A 20,904-nucleotide genomic window follows, 5' to 3' on the forward strand; every position below is an offset into this window, starting at 1 on the left:
TTAATGAATGCTAAGTGGACTTAGTGTTTTAAGAATTGCTAAAATGACGAGATGAGATCAAGTGTGTTCAGGGTTGCAAGATATGCATGCTGCAACTAAGATCCAGCACAGTCAAATAAATAAAATTTTAAAAAAAAGAACAAAGACATCCTTCTGTATAATAACAATGCCATTATAACACCTAAGAAAAAGAACTAATTAAAAAAAAAAAACTTCAATGAAAAGCAAATATTCTTAGCCATGCCATGTTGTTGATAACTGCTTTAGCATTCTGCCAAAAGAATACAAGGAAGTAGTTGATGTCTGCACTAGTTGTCTTTATGTAGTTAGCACTCAAATAAAAACTCAGTACAACAAGCAGTGTGGGGGTGGGGAGGGGAAGAGTTGCCAAAATGGAGTTCTCCCTGAGGAAATGGAAAGAGCTAAATACAGGAATTATTCAGTATGTAAATAGTTTCAATAGAAGGGACAGATAGATTTTTAAAGTTTATTCTCCTAGGACACTATATAAGCATAAAGTAGTTATACCTTAAATGAATATGCATGCATCAGTATGCTGCTGCTGCTGCTAAGTCGCTTCAGTCGTGTCTGACTCTTAGCGACCCCATGGACTGCAGCCCACCAGGCTCTTCCATCCGTGGGATTTTCCAGGCAAGAGTACTGGAGTGGGGTGCCAGTGCCTTCTCCATGCATCAGTATATATCCTCACAAACATCCACAAGGTTCCAGTGTATTTCTGTGTTAATACTTAAGATTCTTGTCTTATTTTAAATATAACATCTCTCAATTATTCCTTGGCCTTGATGAAGCTAAGTATTATGGCTTAAGTTATCAGTGTTTTATATTGTCATCTTGGTGTTATAAATCACTCTAAAATAGGGGGAAAAAATCTTGGCAATCCTGTCACATCCTTTTTTCTGAAATTATGAAAATCACACATTCATCTATCCACCCATCATTCATTCAGCAAATACTTGTCCCTTTTATCATAAAGCAAGAATGTTTCCATAATTTACTAGCAATTTAAACAATATAAACAATATGCCTCCCCTACTTACAAGAGGGATTGGGATGAGTGTCTTCCATTGTCTGCAGCAGGGGGCAGCAAGGAAGAAGAGGGTGGACAGCTGTCCTGTGAACAATAATGTCTGACACAATAAATGATAGAAAGAACTTCAGGTTAGACAGATGTTGTTCAGTTACTCAGTCCTGTCGGACTCTGAGGCCCCATGGACTGCAGTACACCAGGTTTCTCTGTCCTTCACCATTTCCTAGAGTTTGCTCAAACTCATGTCCATTGAGTTGGTAATGCCATCCAACCATCTCATTCTCTGTCACCCCCTTCTCCTCCCACTTTCAATCTTTCCCAGCATCAGGATCTTTTCCAATAAGCTGGCTCTTCACATCAGGTGGCCAAAGCATGGGAGTTTCAGCATCAGTCTTTCCAGTGAATATTCATGGTTGATTTCCTTTAGGATTGACTGGTTTGATTTCCTTGCTGTCCAAGGGACTCTCAAGAGTCTTTTCCAGCACCACAATTTGAAAGCATCAATTCTTTTGTGCTCAGCATTCTTAGGGGCTTCTGAGGTGGTGCTAGTGGTAAAGAACCCACCTGCCAGTGCAGGAGACATAAGAGACATGGGTTTGATTCTTGGGTCAGAAAGTTCCCCTATAGAAGGGAATGGCAACCCACTCCGGTATTCTTGCCTGGAGAATCCCATGGACAGAGGAACCTAGCAGGCTAAAGTCCATAGGGTTGCACAGAGTCAGACACAACTGAAGTGTCTTAGGAGACTTCTTTATGATCCACTTCTTATATCTGTACATGACTACTGGAAAAACCCTAGCTTTGACCATACAGACTTTTGTTGGCAAAGTCATGTCTCTGCTATTTAATATACTGCTGAGGTTTGTCATAGCTTTTCTTCAAAGGAGCAAGCATCTTTTAATTTCATGGCTGCAGTCACCATCCACAGTGATATTGAGGTTAGATATATATGCCTAACCAAACCTTAGCTATTTCTTTCCAATTTCTCTTATGACTCCATATCTCATAGCCTCCCCAGTTTTCTGCTGGACAGAGAAAAAAACAGTGATGAGAAAAAAATGAGAGTGATGTGTTTTCTAAGCTTTCATACTTTGAGCTATTTTCTGTATACCCATGTCTTCCTTGTTATTATCAAAGTGCATTTTTCTCAATATTCAGGTTAGAGAGACCTTTAGAACATATAGCTTTGAAAGCTGAGGCTCTATTCTAGCAACTCCTTCTAAGCCATCAGAAGCTCTAGTCATAATGAAACAGGAATACAAGTTCTGTCGCAAAGCCAAAGAATGAACTCCACAGACACACAGACACTCACACAGGCAGAGTTTTATTTCAGAATATAGAAGTTAGAAGTACAAGGCTCCCAGCAAAGACATGGGGAGGGGGGAAAGTGTCCTGAAACTGTGGGAATCACAACAGTTTATATCTTTTACCAATATCGACCTGTTAGTTGTAGGTCGGGTCAGAGGTCCCAGTGTGAGTAGTCCCTGACCAATCAGTTTAAAAATCAACATGTCTAACTTGTCAAATTTTAGGACTTTCTTTGATTTCCCAGTCCTTGGATTTTCCTAAAACTTTGATTCTCTATCTCCTGACCTTTTCTCATGACCTCAGGCCATTGTTCAAGAGCCAAGTGTATATTTTTTTTTTTTTGAATGTTGAGTTTGTTTTTTTTTAAACTTTACAATATTGTATTGGTTTTGCCATATATCAAAATGAATCTGCCACAGGTATACATGTGTTCCCCATCCTGAATGCTCCTCCCTCCTCCCTCCCCGTACCATCCTTCTGGGTCGTCCCAGTGCACCAGCCCCAAGCTTCGAGTATCGTGCATCAAAGGCTGGACAGGCAACTCGTTTCATATATGATATTATGCATGTTTCAATGCCATTCTCCCAAATCATCCCACCCTCTCCCTCTCCCACAGAGTCCAAAAGACTGTTCTATACATCATTGTCTCTTTTGCTGTCTCATATACAGGGTTATTGTTACCAACTTTCTAAATTCCATATATATGTGTTAGTATACTGTATTGGTGTTTTTCTATCTGGCTTCACTCTGTATAATAGGCTCCAGTTTCATCCACCTCATTAGAATTGATTCAAATGTATTCTTTTTAATGGCTGAGTAATACTCCATTGTGCATATGTACCACAGCTTTCTTATCCATTCATCTGCTGATGGACACTAGGTTGCTTCCATGCCCTGGCTATTATAAACAGTGCTGCGATGAACATTGGGGTACACGTGTCTCTTTCAATTCTGGTTTCCTCAGTGTGTATGCACAGCAGAAAGGAGGTAAGAATATACAATGGATTAAAGACAATCTCTTTAACAAGTGGTGCTGGGAAAACTGGTCAACCACGTGTAAAACAATGAAACTAGAACACTTTCTAACACCATACACAAAAATAAACTCAAAATGGATTAAAGATCTAAATGTAAGACCAGAAACTATAAAACTCCTAGAGGAGAAGATAGGCAAAACACTCTCCGACATACATCACAGCAGGATCCTCTATGACCCACCTTCCAGAATATTGGAAATAAAAGCAAAAATAAACAAATGGGACCTAATTAAACTTAAAAGCTTCTGCACAATGAAGGAAACTATAAGCAAGGTGAAAAGACAGCCTTCAGAATGGGAGAAAATAATAGCAAATGAAGCAACTGACAAACAACTAATCTCAAAAATATACAAGCAACTCCTACAGCTCAATTCCAGAAAAATAAATGACCCAATCAAAAAATGGCCGAAGAACTAAATAGACATTTCTCCAAAGAAGACATACAGATGGCTAACAAACACATGAAAAGATGCTCAGCATCACTCATTATCAGAGAAATGCAAATCAAAACCACTATGAGGTACCATTTCACACCAGTCAGAATGGCTGTGATCCAAAAGTCTACAAGCAATAAATGCTGGAGAGGGTGTGGAGAAAAGGGAACCCTCTTACACTGTTGGTGGGAATGCAAACTAGTACAGCCACTATGGAGAACAGTGTGGAGATTCCTTAAAAAACAAGTGTATATTTTAAAAGTTAAAGGCCCACCTGGTGTTTTTCTCCTTGATAAGTTGGATAGCAGTTACTAGTTGTCCTGTCATGGGCTCGAGTGTGTTATGGCCTCCGGGCCAGGGAAGCATCCTTCTGAATACCAGGGAACTGTAACAGCAAGTACAGTTATAAGATTACTGGAGTGCTGGAGTGAGACACTTGTTTGAGAAAATAGGTAGAGGTTGGAATTGGATTTTTAGGAAAAGAAACCGAGGCCTTAACCCTACACTGACTACCTAATAATTTTCTATCTCAATGAGACACAGAAGAAGTCCATGTGTGTGCCCCACTCTCTGCCCAGATCATCTACGTCTGTGTCTCCACTTCTCTGTGAATATCTGCCTCTTACCTAGCTCAACCTCTGACTTGACCATGTGAAATTAGTTCACTAAAGCTGGAGAATGAAAGTCTGCAATTAAAATTTGAGAGGTACTGCCAATAAAGCATTCATTAGACATGCCATTAAGCATATTTGAAAGTATAATGAGGATCTATAGGGAGACTTACCCTTGTCCCATACAGTCTTTCAAAGATATTCTGTAGTCAGTCATTCAGCACATTTTCATAAACCACGTACTGTGTGCCAAGCTCTATACAATAAAGAAAATGTCCCATGTACTTGGTCTTTGTTGAGGCACAGCCATAATGCAACATCTGAAAATTAAGTCTAGATGCAGCAATTTTAATTATTTCTGATTCTTCAAATCAGAACAATTGAAATTCCATATTTCAGAGTACAAGGGGATCCTTGAACTAGATACCTGGATTTCTTTACTTAACATTTCAAAAGCTAAACATTCTTTGGTACCTAATCCACATAGAATATTTTTTCACATACATAAATGTGCAAACTCTTTACAAATGTAATTGTTCAGTCTTCAGAAGCAACATAACTTTACCTGTAAGTCTCTCCTTAGCCTTGTATTTAGTTGTTATGGTCCTGAATTCTAATTTTAGAAATATTGAACTCCCATTAGTCAGCATTGTTCAAATGTGAAAATCTGTTAATACAATTAATTCCACACTGCTTAAATAACAAAGCTACTCTTGTAACTTGTTTTTTTTTTTTACTCATATTAAAGTCACTAACTAATTTCATGGTAATCACTCATTGATTCATATGTGATATTGTTCATTTCTCTGTTTGCTTCATTTGTAAGCAGATTTTGAAAATCTGGGTAAGATTTAGGAGAAAATGAGTCATGTTTTATACATAGCAACATCTCTTGACCAAGAAAGAACTCACATCTTTACAAAAAATCATGGCTTTTTCTCTTTTAGTTGTATGAATTTTCACTTTCAGAACTAACAAGTCAATTCATATAATTACCTTGTATTGCTTAGATGTGTGCATTGCATCTCACAATGATTCTTCCTGACTCCTCCAAGCTTTTGGCAGGAGAAAGACAGACTCACAGCTATTCTGCTTGTTAGATTAACATCAGAAAGCAGAATTTGCATCTGGCCACTAGGCCTTTACTCATCAAATCAGCAAATGGAACTAATGTGGAATAATAATAGGATAGCTGGTTTTTGAGAATAGAAGACTAAAAGAATTTTTATAAAACATGCAGTTCACATTTTTAAAAAATCACAAAAGCCATTAAACATGGAATCCATCTCATTTTTCATGTCATCTAATGTTATCATTGTCTTTTCTAGGACATTCATGATTCTTGTGCTACAAGTAATGTTGAGAAATTTTTGATAACCATTTAAAATGCCAGTCATATAAACAGTGTTTCTCGTCTTTGGATAAAATCCTATAACCCTACCTGTGCATTTTGCACATTTTAAAATTATATTTAAATAATATCATTTAATTAGAGATTTTTTTTAAGATTATAGTGAAATGTGATCCTAGGAGGTGATCACAAAAACAGCAAATGCTAAATATGAATTTTCTGTATTGAATGCATAAGCATCTTTTTTACATTTTTTCTTCCATCTTATCTTGATAGAGTGATTGAAAATACTCCAGGGAAGAGAGAAGTTTTTAAGAGGTTCTTTTAAAAAATCAACTTAATTATACAGTTAACTTCTCTACATGCATATTAATGTATGTGGCTATTTAAAGTATAGGTGCATCCTTCTCTTTCTATCAAAAAGTGAGCTAACATAATTTATCTTTTGAATGATTGAAACTACCAATATTCCCTGGAAGAACTAGATAATGCCACTTAAAATTTTTTACAAATTCAGATTTTTTAGTTGGAAATAATAGAATGGTTAAGAGCTTTGAGTGAACCAACCTTCAAAATGACCACACTACCCTGAAATTATTTTCTGTTTCCCTGTTTTACATTATCATTTTCTACCTTGATTTGTACACGTAGACATGTGCAATCAGATGCTAGTCATTTTCTCACATTCATACCACAGTGTCACTGGAATTTTCTCCTGGTCTTTTTCTGTGTCTGTCTCAATATAGACACTCTCTGGTACTCCTCTCAGACTAAAGGTAGATGATAAAAATTGAAATATGATTGAGACCTTTGCAGACGTCCTCTCTTCCTCATTTGCCAGATTGTATTGTTTGCTTTGAAATACATCTTGGAGGCATGGTTTGAACAATTTTAGAACAGTGTGCATCAATTTTTCACCTGAACATTTTGAAAAAAATAATATATATTCTTTTACAAAGTTATTGTTAGGTAGTTAGAATAGGAAAAAGCAGTCCAAAATGGCAGTGGCTAAAAGGCAAAGAAGAGAAGTGTCCATGAAAATAGAACAAAGGAAGGTCGGAGGACCAGAGTGAGGACCTCAAGTAAAACAAACGGCCCTCCTGGATGGTCCAATTTACACAGGGCAGGCTCCGGTTGGGGGAGGAGACAAATATATAAAAGGAGGAAGCCTAGAAGGATTGAAGCTTCTCTTCTCTTCTCTTAGCATCTTTTGGGTCGGCCCACCCTCATACGTCAAGTATGTATTTTCCTTTGCTTTCTAAATAAAACTGAGCTGTACCATGGAGCTGTAACACTAGTCCATCCAAGGAAATTATATGGGGTTATAACACTGGTCTGTCCAAGGAAATTACATGGGGCTGTAACACTAGTTCATCTGTCACTTCAAAGTTTTGCTGCGACGAGACAGAAGCATGTAAATTACAAACTCCCCTGATATTATTATCTAAAATTGTTTCATAAAATTATGTAGTCATAAAAGATGTTATCTCCAACATGTTGTCTATTATATTTGTGCTATGCATATATTTTTTCCAAAATATTTTAGCTTCAGCTACAATTATTCATTTAATTACTGAGTTTATGGTGAATGGTAAAAAAGCCAGTCCTTATTATGAGACCAATCAGCCAGGTCAAGCTTATTTCATTATCAATTCAAATATAAATGTGGTATATAGTCTTAGGGGCTTCCCTATGGCTCAGATGGTAATGAGTCTGCTTGCAGTGTGGGAGAACCAAGTTCAGTCCCTAGGTTGGGAAGATCCCCTGGAGAAGGAAATGGCTACTGACTCCAGTATTCTTGCCTGGAAAATCCCATGGATGGAAGAGCCTGGCAGGCTACAGTCCATGGGGTTGCAGACAGTCAGACACTTCTGAGCAACTTCACATACATTCTTAAGATCATCTCATCTGAATTCTAGACAAGAAGACAAAATAATGAAACAGTAAAACAGAAAGAGAGATAAAAGAAGCATGAGCCCTTGTCATTTGTTTGCAGGGGAAAAGGCATAGCCATTTCAGTATCTCTTGCCAATAACTCTCTTTGCTTTCCCTGAAAAAATCTTTCATTAGGAGCCATCCATCTTTAATTGTTCCTTGGTTTGGCACAAGTGACTTGGTTTTACCTAAAGCAGTAACATACTTCTGTTTAGTACAATAGAGAAGAAAAATGACTGAAAAAAAAAGGAAGTTGGAAAGGAAAAGCCCGGATGCTGTGAACCAGTATGGTGTGAACCAATTTTAAGGAATTTGTGTAAAAGTTGGAATTCTAGGAATGATTATTGTATGGCTATGTGCCTATGTGCCCATGTGCCCTTAGGGAATTCTTTTTGACTCCCAAGGGTACATATAGATTTATTTTGAAGACCATTGCTTAAAGTACCTTTGCCCCACCACCCCCAGCTTTATTGAGATATAGTTGACATATAACTGTAAGTTTAAGCCTTTAAAATGCTTTTGATGTGCATATTCCTCAGCTTCAGTTCCAGTGTATTCTCATTCAAGAGTCTGAATGAGTCTTTGAACTTGTCTTTGACAAAATAAAGCTAGGGTAAAGGTGAAAAACATAAATGATTGCTACAGAACAAAGAAGTTATTTTCTCTTTCACTGCTATACTTTCTTTAATGTTTCTTTTTTCCTATTGCTTTAAGAAAATAATGCCTGTGTCAATTAATGAATAATGTTAAGTTTGCTACTGAGTTACATTGCAATTTGATAAAGCAATCCATTTTGTATTTCTTAAAGAGAAATGGAGATATGTTTCTTCTATTAAATACCCGGAGACAAAAATCAAGGAGAAAATAGTATTTTGTTTGCACGGTTTATTTAGCTACATTTAGAGAAGGCAATGACAGCCCACCCCAGTACTCTAACCTGGAAACTCCCATGGACAGAGGAGCCTGGTAGGCTGCGGTCCATGAGGTCGCTAGGAGTCTGACATGACTAAGCGACTTCACTTTCACTTTTCCTTTCATGCATTGGAGAAGGAAATGTTAACCCACTCCAGTGTTCTTGCCTGGAGAATCCCAGGCACAGGGGAGTCTGGTGGGCTGCCATCTGTGGGGTCGCACAGCATCAGACACAACTGAAGCTACTTAGCAGCAGCAGAAGCAGCTATATTTTTGTAATATATTCTACCAAAAGTTGTTTTCTTTTCTTTTTGTCATGTGCTATATTTTGTTCTGCTTATTTCATTTGACTTCCCTGGTGGCTCAGACGGTTAAGCATCTGTCTACAATGTGGGAGACCTGGGTTTGATCCCTGGGTAGGGAAGACCCCCTGGAGAAGGAAATAGCAATCCGCTCCAGTACTATTGCCTGGAAAATCCCATGGACAGAGAAGTCTGGTAGGCTACAGTCCATGGGGTCACAAAGAGTCGGACACGACTGAGAGACTTAACTTTCACTTTATTTCATTTAGCGGTATCATGCAATCCTTTATATCTCTATTTTTTTTTTTTTTTTTTAGCTTTTCCAAAGAGACAGTTTGGGTTAATTTTGTTTTCTTTACATTTTGCCTTCATGTGATATTTCTTCCCTTTGACAGGGACCCAAGCAAAATACTCTGCTTGCCATATTGCACCTATAAGTGTTAGTCACTCAGTCGTGCCGGACTCTTTGCAACCCCATGGACTGCAGCCCACCAGGCTCCTCTGTCCATGAGATTTTCCAGGCAAGGATACTGGAGTGGGTTGCCATTTCCTTCTCCAGGGCATCTTACCAACCCAGGGATAGAACCCCGGTCTCCTGCAATGCAGGCACATTCTTTACTGAGTGAGCTACAAGGGAAGCCTGATATATAATTGTTTTTCTGTTGCCATAATGCATTTTTTAAAATAAGTACGGAAACTGCAATAAGCTTCTGTTTTACATTAGATTCCTCCAGAAGAAGACCCTGAACTGTAAGACAGGGATTCTAATGCAAGGGAGTGCCCTTTGGAGAAACTCGTGATGGAGTGAGGGAGGCAGAAAAGGGAAGGGACAAAAGCCACGCAGTGGTGAGGTTTCAGCCTATGACTAGTATCTGCCTGACCCCACATGAAGCTCTGGAGTGTAATTCGCATTGTAGAGTCTGTAGTGTTGCCTAACCTGGAGACACAGGCTCCAAGCTTTGTGCCTCTGTATCAGTCAGTTGTTGGCTGCAGGAGGCTATGCGAGGGTAGAGAGTGAGACATTGTTTTTTTCCGGCAAAATGGCATCTAGCAAATGATATATATATATATAAATTTTTTTAAGAAAATTGCCCCAATGGACAATTTGCAGCTGGGGGATGGATGCTGTACCGGCTACAGAAGGGGAACTGGCTGAAGCCCCAACAGCCTCTACTACAGATACTAAGCCATTCAAGTGTATTTCTATAGTTAAACTGTTAAGAGCTTTCGAAATTCAGTAACATTCAATCCAATGTGTGATCTTTTCTGTACGTGCATGCGTGTGTGTGTGTGAGAGAAAGAGAGAGTTAATTTGCTTCATTTGGTAGAGCTTAGGGCTGTTACTGGGAGAAAGCAATGGCACCCCACTCCAGTACTCTAGCCTGGAAAATCCCATGGACGGAGAAGCCTGGTAGGCTGCAGTCCCTGGGGTCGCTGCGAATCGGACACGACTGAGTGGCTTTACTTTCACTTTTCACTTTCATGCATTGGAGAAGGAAATGGCAACCCACTCCAGTGTTCTTGCCTAGATAATCCCAGGGATGGGGGAGCATGGTGGGCTGCCATCTATGGGGTCGCACAGAGTTGGACACAACTGAAGCGACTTAACAGCAGCAGCAGCAGCAGGGCTGTTACTGCCGAGGTGTCAGGCAGAGTGGTTCACTTAAAAAGTAGTCCTCTGGCAATAATAGGTTTATGTGATTTATTTGCTATGTAATCTTAGGTAGTTCCTTACCTTCTCTGAATCTAACTCATTTTTTCTGCAGTTGCAGTCATAATACCTTCCTGAAGCTTATTGTGAGAGTATTTGTATAAGGTTGCTCACCAGAAAGAAATACTTACGTAAAGGTGGCTCTTTTTTATATCAATATAGTGTAGGTTATTTTATTGTCCTCTGTTTCGTGGCCTCAGACACTTGCTTTGAAAACAAAAAATAGACCAAGTGAGAATGTATGGCCGTGTCAGTACAGATGTCATCTCAGCTGGACAAAAGCTCAACGCTGGGCATCATCTCTATATAAAACCAAAGCAGTTAGTTTTATATTTTTCTGTTAAAGGATAAAGTTCTCAGGTGCTACTGAGGTAAATAAAGCAATGTACCATTCAAACGCACCATTGCATCAGCAGAATTGGCTGGCATTCTATAGGACTTTCTAAAGGGAGTTACTCTTTAGTTACTCTTTATGCAATACTTAAATATCGTCAGCAAATGGTAAACACAACTTGGTCAGTAAGATATTTTGAATGGTCACTGACACATTCTAAGTGAAAGTTGCTCAGTTGTGTCTGACTCTTTGCAATCCATGAACTATAATTGTCCATGGAATTCTCCAGGCCAGAATGGAGAATCCTACCCAAAGGAGTGGGTAGCCTTTCCCTTCTCCAGGGGATCTTCTCAACCCAGAGATTGAACCCAGGTCTCCTGCATTGCATGCGGTTTCTTTACCAGCTGAGCCACAAGGGGAGCCCAAGAATACTAGAATGGGTAGCCTATCCCTTCTCCAGTGGATCTTCCCAAAGTAGGGTAGGTAAGAATAGATGACAGGCCTTCATGGGGCTTTTGCTCTTTCTACTGGTCACCACTAGATGGTGATGTATGAAAATTCACTTCAGACTTGTTTAAAGCTAAAAGTAATGTGTTGGATCTTCAAAATCAGCTACTGGCAAATCCATCTACCTGGATGATAGTCACAAAGGGTATGCACTAATGCACATATGAATAAAACTCAAAGATTACCAGAGTATCTACTAGCCCCACTTCCTCATTCTCATTCAGGGACATTAACTCTTACTCTGCAGACTATTAGAGAAAACTTTGGATATCTGGTGTCTGAAACTACAGGTGACTTGTGCTTGGTCATGTTCAACTCTTTGACACCCCAGGAAATGTAGCCCACCAGGCTCCTCTGCCCATAGAATTTTCCAGGCAAGAATGCTGGGGTAGGTTGCCATTTCCTTCTCTAGGGTGACTTAGAAGCAGGAAAATGAGACAGAAGGGTACCCACAATAAACTCACACATTTTCATAGTGACCATTAACAGCCCCAGAGAAATAACTCTTCAAATATATCTTGTAGAACAAGATACATCTATGCACATTATCACTTTAGATTTTTATAACCCACAGTAGAGTTTGCTGGTCAAAAAGATATTATTAAAACTTATAGTTGACAGTCTAATATAGCCAGACACAATGCAAGTAAACATAAGAAAAGTATGTTGTAACAAATTTTGAAGATCATGAAATGAAAGAACAGAGAATGAAACAGAATAATTGGCAGAGCCTGTAGGGATGGGCTCTTGAAGAAGTGACATTTAAAATGAGACCTAAAATATGAAGAAAAGTCAGGCAGGTAAACAGCTCACAATGAATGATTTGCAAGAAGGCCCTGAGAACAGAAAATACTTGCAAATTTGGGGAAGAATTGAAATGAAGTGTAAGAGGAGCAAAGTGACCAGTAATGGATGTTAAGTGGAGAGATAAAGATAGACGTATAGACAGGTACCACATTAAAGAGTTTGGATTTTATTCCAAGTTCAAATGAAGGCTGATTAATTCCAAGAAGGAGAGATTATTATGATCTAATTTACATTTTAGAAATATCACTCTACCAATTGTGTAGGATAAGAATTGGAAGGCTTAGGAGTGAAAGCAGGGAGACCACTGGTGGGCTACTATAGACGTACATGATTGGACTCCAAAGAGGGCAGTGAGTGGAGAGAAGTGAAAATATACATCTGAACAAACTTTGGAGGTAAAGCTAATAGAAGATGGTGATGGGGGTTGTAGATGGGTGTGGAGGAAGTGAGTTAGCAAAGTGGCTGGACCTCCAGGTTTATGATCCCTAGGTTTCTAATTTGTTTCAGTGACTAAGTGACATGGTTCGCTCTTACTGAGGTGAAGGTGAGGGAAATGTAGAAGAAAGATTCAGGAGAGGAACAAGTAGTTCATGTTTACGCTGGTTAAGTTTGAGATTCTTCTGAGAACAAATGAAGGTTCAAGTAGAAAAGTAGGTGGGGGTGTGTGTTTAAATTCTGAAGGGGAGTTTCCAGCTGCAATAATGAATTTTAAGTTACCAACATTAAGTTTTTATTTAAAGTCAAGTAAGTAGCTTAGAGGTTAAAGCATCTGCCTGCAATGCAGGAGACCCGGGTTCAATCCCTGGGTTGGGAAGATCCCCTGGAGAAGGAAATGGCAACCCACTCCAGTATTCTTGCCTGAACAATCCCATGGACGGAGGAGCCTGGTGGGCTACAGTCCACGGGGTCGCAAAGAGTCGGACACGACTGAGCAACTTCACTTTCACTTTCAAATAATAAATAGTGTCATTTAGGATAGCAGAGAGAGAGAGATTAGCAAAAATGCCCAGGACTCAGACTGAGAAACACTAATACATCATGGTCTTTCTACCATGTTTTCCTGTTTTCCTGTAAGAATCTTCAAAATAAGTGTAGAATGTTATGGGGTCCAGAATCACCCTGTTAAATAATAATAATAAAACTTTTAGGCTCTGAAAGAAAGATTTTCACTGTGTTCCTAATATTAACCCCATGTTGCATGTTATAATGACAAGTCAGGGAAGATGGAGATGTAGGGTAGAGAGAATGAATATTATCAAAAGACACAGAGATCAATAGGCCATTGCAGCCTTTCCTCCCTTAACTCCTTGTCCTTCAACTCCTCCACGTTCATCTCCTTTTGAGACCCTGGAATCTTGTGATTTTTAGCATTAGGACCTATGCATAAAGGATTTGCCATCTTAATGTCATTTCTTTTCTACATCTACATGAGCTATGTGATGGTTCAGATTCCACTTAGGTAGTAGGACCCAAAGGAAAACTGTCCTAATAGAACGGACAGAGTCTATTTGTTGGTGACTATTTATGAGGGAAATGAAAAATAGAGACAAATATCATTACCTAATTCAAAATGGTAGAGTGATAAATTATTACCCAGCCCTATGATATTCTCTTAATTTCAACTGAAAACACACAACAGACCAGTAAAATACAGAGGATGCTCAGAAATTGTATAGAAAAACCTTGGAGAATAAAGATGAAAAGATAAGATCAATCTACATGCCTATTACATTATTAGGAATTGAATAAAAAAAAATGCATCATTTTCAAGCCAGGCAGATTCCTTAATTGAATTGAATTGAATATTTAAGAATCAAAATCAGACTACTAATTTAAGCTTGAGCTAAAAATAATGTAGGAGAGAGCTGAAGGATAGTATAATGCCATATAGCGCAACATAATCCATCAAAAACACAGAACCTATAATTTTCTTACTTTATATTAGATTGAAAAATTACTTCAGAGTATATGCTTAGAAGGATAAGTGATGAGAAATCTCAGCTGAAGGAAAACTGCTTGATACTAGCTTTGTATGATAATGTATAAATCTAACAGTCATAATTAATAATAGTTAAAGGCTTAAATGGCCCTGGGATATATAGTTAACAGAAGACAGGTACACCTGTCAGTATGAAGCTTTGGAACATCACTCAGATAAAGTTAGGGCAATTAACCTGACAATATTCCACTGAATTTCTGAGCACAAAAAAATGTTATAAAAATAATTTAGGTCATAAATTGACTTACAATATTATTTATAGTTCTAATTCACCATTTAATGCTCATTTAAATGTGACCATGCAATTTATACAGGCAAAATAAATGGGAAAATCTTTAGTGAATTTATATTCATATTTTGACATTAATGTTACTTTAAAAAGGTTATTAGCCCTGTTTGGGAACTACAGAATTTTTGAATCAATAAAGGTCTGTTTAAAATAAAATGTAATTCTTTTGGACATATTCTACAATAGGAATGGACTAAATAGTAAAACTCTATAGTGAGTATTCCCAAATCTCCTCCATGTTTTACTGAAAAATTAAAAATATAATTATTATTGCAAATAAAGTATCATTGTCATATTAATAAAATTGTTTTAAGTAATCCATGTGACATAGTTCACAAATTTTTTTTTCAGATTTCTATGTCATTAGAGCTCCATTTCTGTTATTTCTACTTTAGTACTTTTTATTGACTTTGATGTGACAGCCGTATGTGGTGAATATCAGTTTATATGACAGTCATCTGTATTTTTTATATGTTTCTCCTATTTGGATTTAACCTATCAATTGGTAAGGGCTTCCCTTGTGGCTCAGCTGATAAGGAATCTGCCTGAAATGCAGGAGACCTGGGTTCAATCCCTGGGTTGGGAAGATCCCCCAGAGAAAGGAAAGGATACCCCACCCCAGTATTCTGGCCTAGAGAATTCCATGGACTGTATAGTCCATAGGGTTGCAAAGAGTTGGACACAACTTTCACTCACTCACTATCAATTGGTAAAGTGATTAAGAAAATATCAAAGACCATGATTTTTAAAAATCAATCATCTATATCATGAAATAAATATTATCACATTCATTCTCACTTTTTCAATAAAAGCTAGCATTCGGACCACATTTACCCTTGAGTTTTACTTGGCCATTAGTTGAAATGTTCATTGAGTCAGTGATGCCATCCAACCATCTCATCCTCTGTCGTCCCTTTCTCTGCTTGCCTTCAGTCTTTCCCAACATCAGGGTCTTTACAGATGAGTCAGTTCTTCACATCAGGTGGTCAAATAACTGGAACTTCAGCTTCAACATCAGTCCTTTCAATGAACACTCAGGACTGATCTCCTTTAGGATGGACTGGTTGGATCTCCTTGCAGTCCAAGGGACTCTCAAGAGTATTCTCCAACACCACAGTTCAAAAGCATCAATTCTTTGGTGCTCAGCTTTCTTTATGGTCCAACTCTCACATCCATACATGACCACTGGAAAAACCATAGCTTTGACTATACAGATCTTTGTTGGCAAAGTAATGTGTCCTCTTTTTAATATGCTGTCTAGGTTGGTCATAACTTTTCTTCCAAGGAGTAAGCGTCTTTTGATTTCATGGCTGCAGTCACCATCTGCAGTGATTTTCGAGCCCCCCAAAATAAAGTCTCTCACTGTTTCCACTGTTTCTCCATCTATTTGCCATGAAGTGATGGGACTGGATGCCATGATCTTAGTTTTCTGAATGTTGAACTTTAAGCCAACATTTTCACTCTCCTCTTTCACTTTCATCAAGAGTGACCATCAACATTTTAGGAATCAGCAAAATAAAATGGACTGGAATGGGTGAATTTAGCTCAGAAGACCATTATATCTACTACTGTGGGCAACAATCGGTTAGAAGAAATGGAGTAGCCATCATAGTTAACAAAAGAGTCCTCAATGCAGTACTTGGATGCAGTCTCAAAAAGGACAGAATGATCTCTGTTCATTTCCAAGGCAAACCATTCAATATCATGGTAATCCAGGTCTATGCCCTGGCCAGTAATGCTGAAGAAGCTGACACTGAACAGTTCTATGAAGACCTATAAGACCTTTTAGAACTAACGCAGAAAAAAATAAGTCCTTTTCATTATAGGAGACTGGAATACAAAAGTAGGAAGTCAAGAAACACATAGAGTAATAGGCAAATTTGACCTTGAAGTACAAATGACACAGGGCAAAGGCTAATAGAGTTTTGCCAAGACAGCACACTGGTCATAGCAAACACCCTCTTCCAACAACACAAGAGAACACTTTACACATGGACATCACCATTTGGTCAACACTGAAATCAGATTGATTATGTTCTTTGCATCCAAAGATGGAGAAGCTCTATACAGTCAGCAAAAACAAGACTGGGAGCTGACTGTGGCTCAGATCATGAACTCCTTATTGCCAAATTCAGACTTAAATTGAAGAAAGTAGGGAAAACCACTAGACCATTCAGGTATGACCTAAATTATTTCTAATTAGGTAGCAGAATTAATCCATTAATTTTTTTAACATGTAGAAGATAAGACAATTTGTTGTTGTTGTTCAGTCGCTCAGTCATGTCCAACTCTACTGCAGCACACCAGATTTCCCTGTCTTTTTCCATCTCGTGAAGTTTGCTCAAACTCATGTCCCTTGAGTCAGTGATGCCATCCAACCATCTTGTCCTCTGTTTTCCCCTTTTCCTCCTGCCTTCAATCTTTCCCAGCATCAGGGTGTTTTCTAGTGAGTCAGCTCTTCATATCGGGTGGCCATACAAGTAAAAGTCTAGATCAATATGCTAACTAAAAATTCTTAAAAGTACAAACCCATTTATAATTCATTCAAATCACATATTTTCAAAATAAGAAATATTTGTACTGTTTTACTGTACAAATCATGTGCAACAAAAATTGACTGAAAAATAGTTAATTATTTTTATAATTCTTTGAAAGAGCTCATGAAATACAGATTTCTAAAAATTGTAATCTTTAACCAATGTAAAGTTTTTGAGGGCTTTTGAGAAAGCAGAATAAAATCTAAGATTTCTAAAACACATGTAGAACATAGATCCACAGTTAATATTATTTGACTCCAAATGCCTTTCTTCACCAGCCCATTAGCATTGTTTTCAATATCTATTGTGGTAAAATAATGCATAATAAAAATGTACCTCCTTAATCATGCACAAGTGTGCAGCTCAGTGATATTAAGTGTATTCATAAAATTGTGCAGCACTCACCACCACCCATCTCCAGAATTTTTTTGTCTTGCAAAACTGAAACTCTGTACTAAACAATAACTCCTCTATCCTCTCCTCCCATTCCTGGAAACGGCTATTCTACTTTCTGTCTCTGTGATTTTTCCTGTTCTTCAAAATTTGCTCTTCTTTGTTTTGTTTTATTTTGATTATTGTAGGGTCTCTGTGCAAGGATCAACCTGAGGGGCAAACTTAAGGTGTTCTCAGTCTTTTTCTAAGCTTGTGCCTTTCCCAGGACATGCATGGTAACTTTCTAATTTTCCCATATATATATATATTTTTTTTGAATGTACTAATCTTTAATATTTTTCTCCCAAAAGGGGACAAAGAGAAAAATGAAACAGCAAGGGAAATGGGTACCAGCTCTTGACTTTCCTGGAAATCTATTCATTTGGAGGAGCAGGGACATAAACACCAGTGGAGCGCTACCTGCCTGCCTCTGTGTCTGCACGTTTGTGATCAGAGGCAGCAGTCAACTATCAGAATACAGATCCCCAGTATTTGCCCACATGGTTCTTAGAAGCTGTGTGAAGGCTGCTTCAGGAGTACATTCATACTGCCTTTCATGGGACTGGAGGGTGAAGTAGCTGCACTGAACTTAGAGCTGAAATGGACCAAAATTACCTTCAATTTACCATCTAAGCCCGCCTCTGCAAGCCTTTCAGAAAAATTTTATCAGACAGATTCCACTTATGTGATTGTTGTTTTTAGGAGACAGATTTCTGGTGGTTCTTACTGCAACATCTTGACAGAAACCTCTTCCATTTGCTTTTTTTTTTAGTTTAGCGATAGTTGACAATATGTTACTTCCAAGTATACAACATAATGATTTGATATTTGTCTGTATTGCAAAATAATCACAGTAAGTCTAGTTAACATGCCTCACCACACATAGTTACAGTTTCTTTTTTTGTAATGAGAAATTTTAAGATCTGCTTCCCTGCTGGCTCAGATGCTAAAGAATCTGCCTGCAATGCAGGAGACCCAGGTTCAATCCCTGGGTTGGGAAGATGCCCTGGAGAGGAGAGTGACAACCCCCTCCAGTATTCTTTCTGGGAAACCCCATGGACAGAGGAGCCTGGCAGGTTATAGTCCTTGGGGTCACAAAGAGTCAGACACAACTGAGGGACTAAGTACTTAGCTCTCACTTATCAAATAAATAATGCAGTCACCATGCTGTATCCATTAGCTTTGGATTTTTTTTAAATTTCATTTTATTTTTTAACTTTACAATATTGTATTGGTTTTGCCATATATCAACATGAATCTGCCACAGGTATACACGTGTTACCCATCCTGAACCCTCCTCCCTCCTCCCTCCCCGTACCATCCCTCTGGGTCATCCCAGTGCACCAGCCCCAAGCATCCAGTATCGTGCATCAAACCTGGACTGGTGACTTGTTTCATATATAATATTATACATGTTTCAATGTCATTCTCCCAAATCATCCCACCCTCTCCCTTTCCCACAGAGTCCAAAAGACTGTTCTATACATCAGTGTCTCTTTTGCTGTCTCATACACAGGGTTATTGTTACCATCTTTCTAAATTCCATATAGATGCATTAGTATACTGTATTGGTGTTTTTCTTTCTGGCTTACTTCACTCTGTATAATAGGCTCCAGTTTCATCCACCTCATTAGAACTGATTCAAATGTATTCTTTTTAATGGCTGAGTAATACTCCATTGTGTATATGTACCACAGCTTTCTTATCCATTCGTCTGCTGATGGACATCTAGGTTGCTTCTATGTCCTGGCTATTATAAACAGTGCTGCGATGAACATTGGGGTACATATGTCTCTTTCCCTTCTGGTTTCCTCAGTGTGTATGCCCAGCAGTGGGATTGCTGGGTCATAAGGCAGTTCTATTTCCAGTTTTTTAAGGAATCTCCACACTGTTCTCCATAGTGGCTGTACTAGTTTGCATTCCCACCAACAGTGGAAGAGGGTTCCCTTTTCTCCACACCCTCTCCAGCATTTATTGCTTGTAGACTTTTGGATCACAGCCATTCTGACTGGCATGAAATGGTACCTCATAGTGGTTTTGATTTGCATTTCTCTGATAATGAGTGATGTTGAGCATCTTTTCATGTGTTTGTTAGCCATCTGTATGTCTTCTTTGGAGAAATGTCTATCTAGTTCTTTGGCCTATTTTTTGATTTGGATTTAAGAAAATGAAACAAGGCAAAATATTTGAATCAAATAGTAGTTATAACACAAAGAAACATGTTATCTGAAACACAGAATAACCTGTTTTCTTCTAGCCAATTAACAGGTGACCCATTGGATCGACTCAGCTTTTGTTTGCCTAGAGACTCGAAAAACATCTACAAAAAATATGTTATTAATATTACAGAATTGCAGATTGGCACCATTTTGTGGGTCAGTTAACAAAATAATTGAAAATATCTTGTCTAAAGATGAAGCCAAAGTTGTCTACATGCTTCAGTGAAGTACAGTGAATTGTTACTAAAGAGTTGTTGCTTCAGTATCAGCATATCAGTAAAATCTGAAGAGCTATTCTAATATACCTATTCTGTACTAAATGCTTTTAATTAATTTTTTAACTAGCTGCTAAGTTAAAAATACTTGAATAATAAAAATTTTTCCTTAGTTGTAATGTTCTTTTTATATTTGATCCCTAATTGGGAAGATCCCCTGGAGAAGGAAATGGCACCCCACTCCAGTACTTTTGCCTGGAAAATCCCATGGACAGAGGAGCCTGGTAGGCTGCAGTCCACGGGGTCGCTAAGAGTCGGACACGACTGAGCGACTTCACTTTGACTTTTCACTTTCATGCATTGGAGAAGGAAATGGCAACCCACTCCAGTGTTCTTGCCTGGAGAATCCCAGGGACGGGGGAGCCTGGTGGGCTGCCCTCTTTGGGGTCACACAGAGTCAGACACGACTGAAACGACTTAGCAGCAGCAGCAGCAGCATGTCTATATATCAACTAAAGACAAAAGTACTTGGGGAAGGAAAGGTGTTTGAACAACATGGCACTTTTGAAAACATGAATAATCGATGTTAAACTTGTTTACATTTCTAGAATATAAAAGCCTTAAGTAAAGTAATATCTGTTAATAAAAAGAACTTGGAGACATGCTTAATAAAAATCATGGAAAGGGGGTACTTTTTATCTATAGTCAACAGGGCAGAGGTAAAGGGATTTTGAAGGAGAAAGACTAAAGCACAGCAATTCTGTAGAGCCAGAGAATACCAGTTAGAAATAATCATGAAACCATGTGCACCAGGGGAAATTTGAACTAATTTTAAGACTATTATACTTTCCTCAAAACATGAAAGTTGGACAAATCTTATCCTTCTAATCTCTAGCTAAACTATACCATTAAGGGC

At 38.3% G+C, this 20,904-nt stretch overlaps 1 protein-coding gene across 2 annotated transcripts in view; it reads left to right on the top strand.

The window, feature by feature from the left end:
- The window catches only part of LOC129646728 (sperm-associated antigen 16 protein-like), a 540,055-nt gene that overhangs the window by 392,005 nt on the left and 127,146 nt on the right, over window positions 1-20,904 (top strand). The gene's annotated exons all lie outside the window — the stretch shown is intronic.

The sequence above is a fragment of the Bubalus kerabau genome, chromosome 3, assembly GCF_029407905.1.
Source record: "Bubalus kerabau isolate K-KA32 ecotype Philippines breed swamp buffalo chromosome 3, PCC_UOA_SB_1v2, whole genome shotgun sequence".
NCBI classification, from domain to species: domain Eukaryota; kingdom Metazoa; phylum Chordata; class Mammalia; order Artiodactyla; family Bovidae; genus Bubalus; species Bubalus kerabau.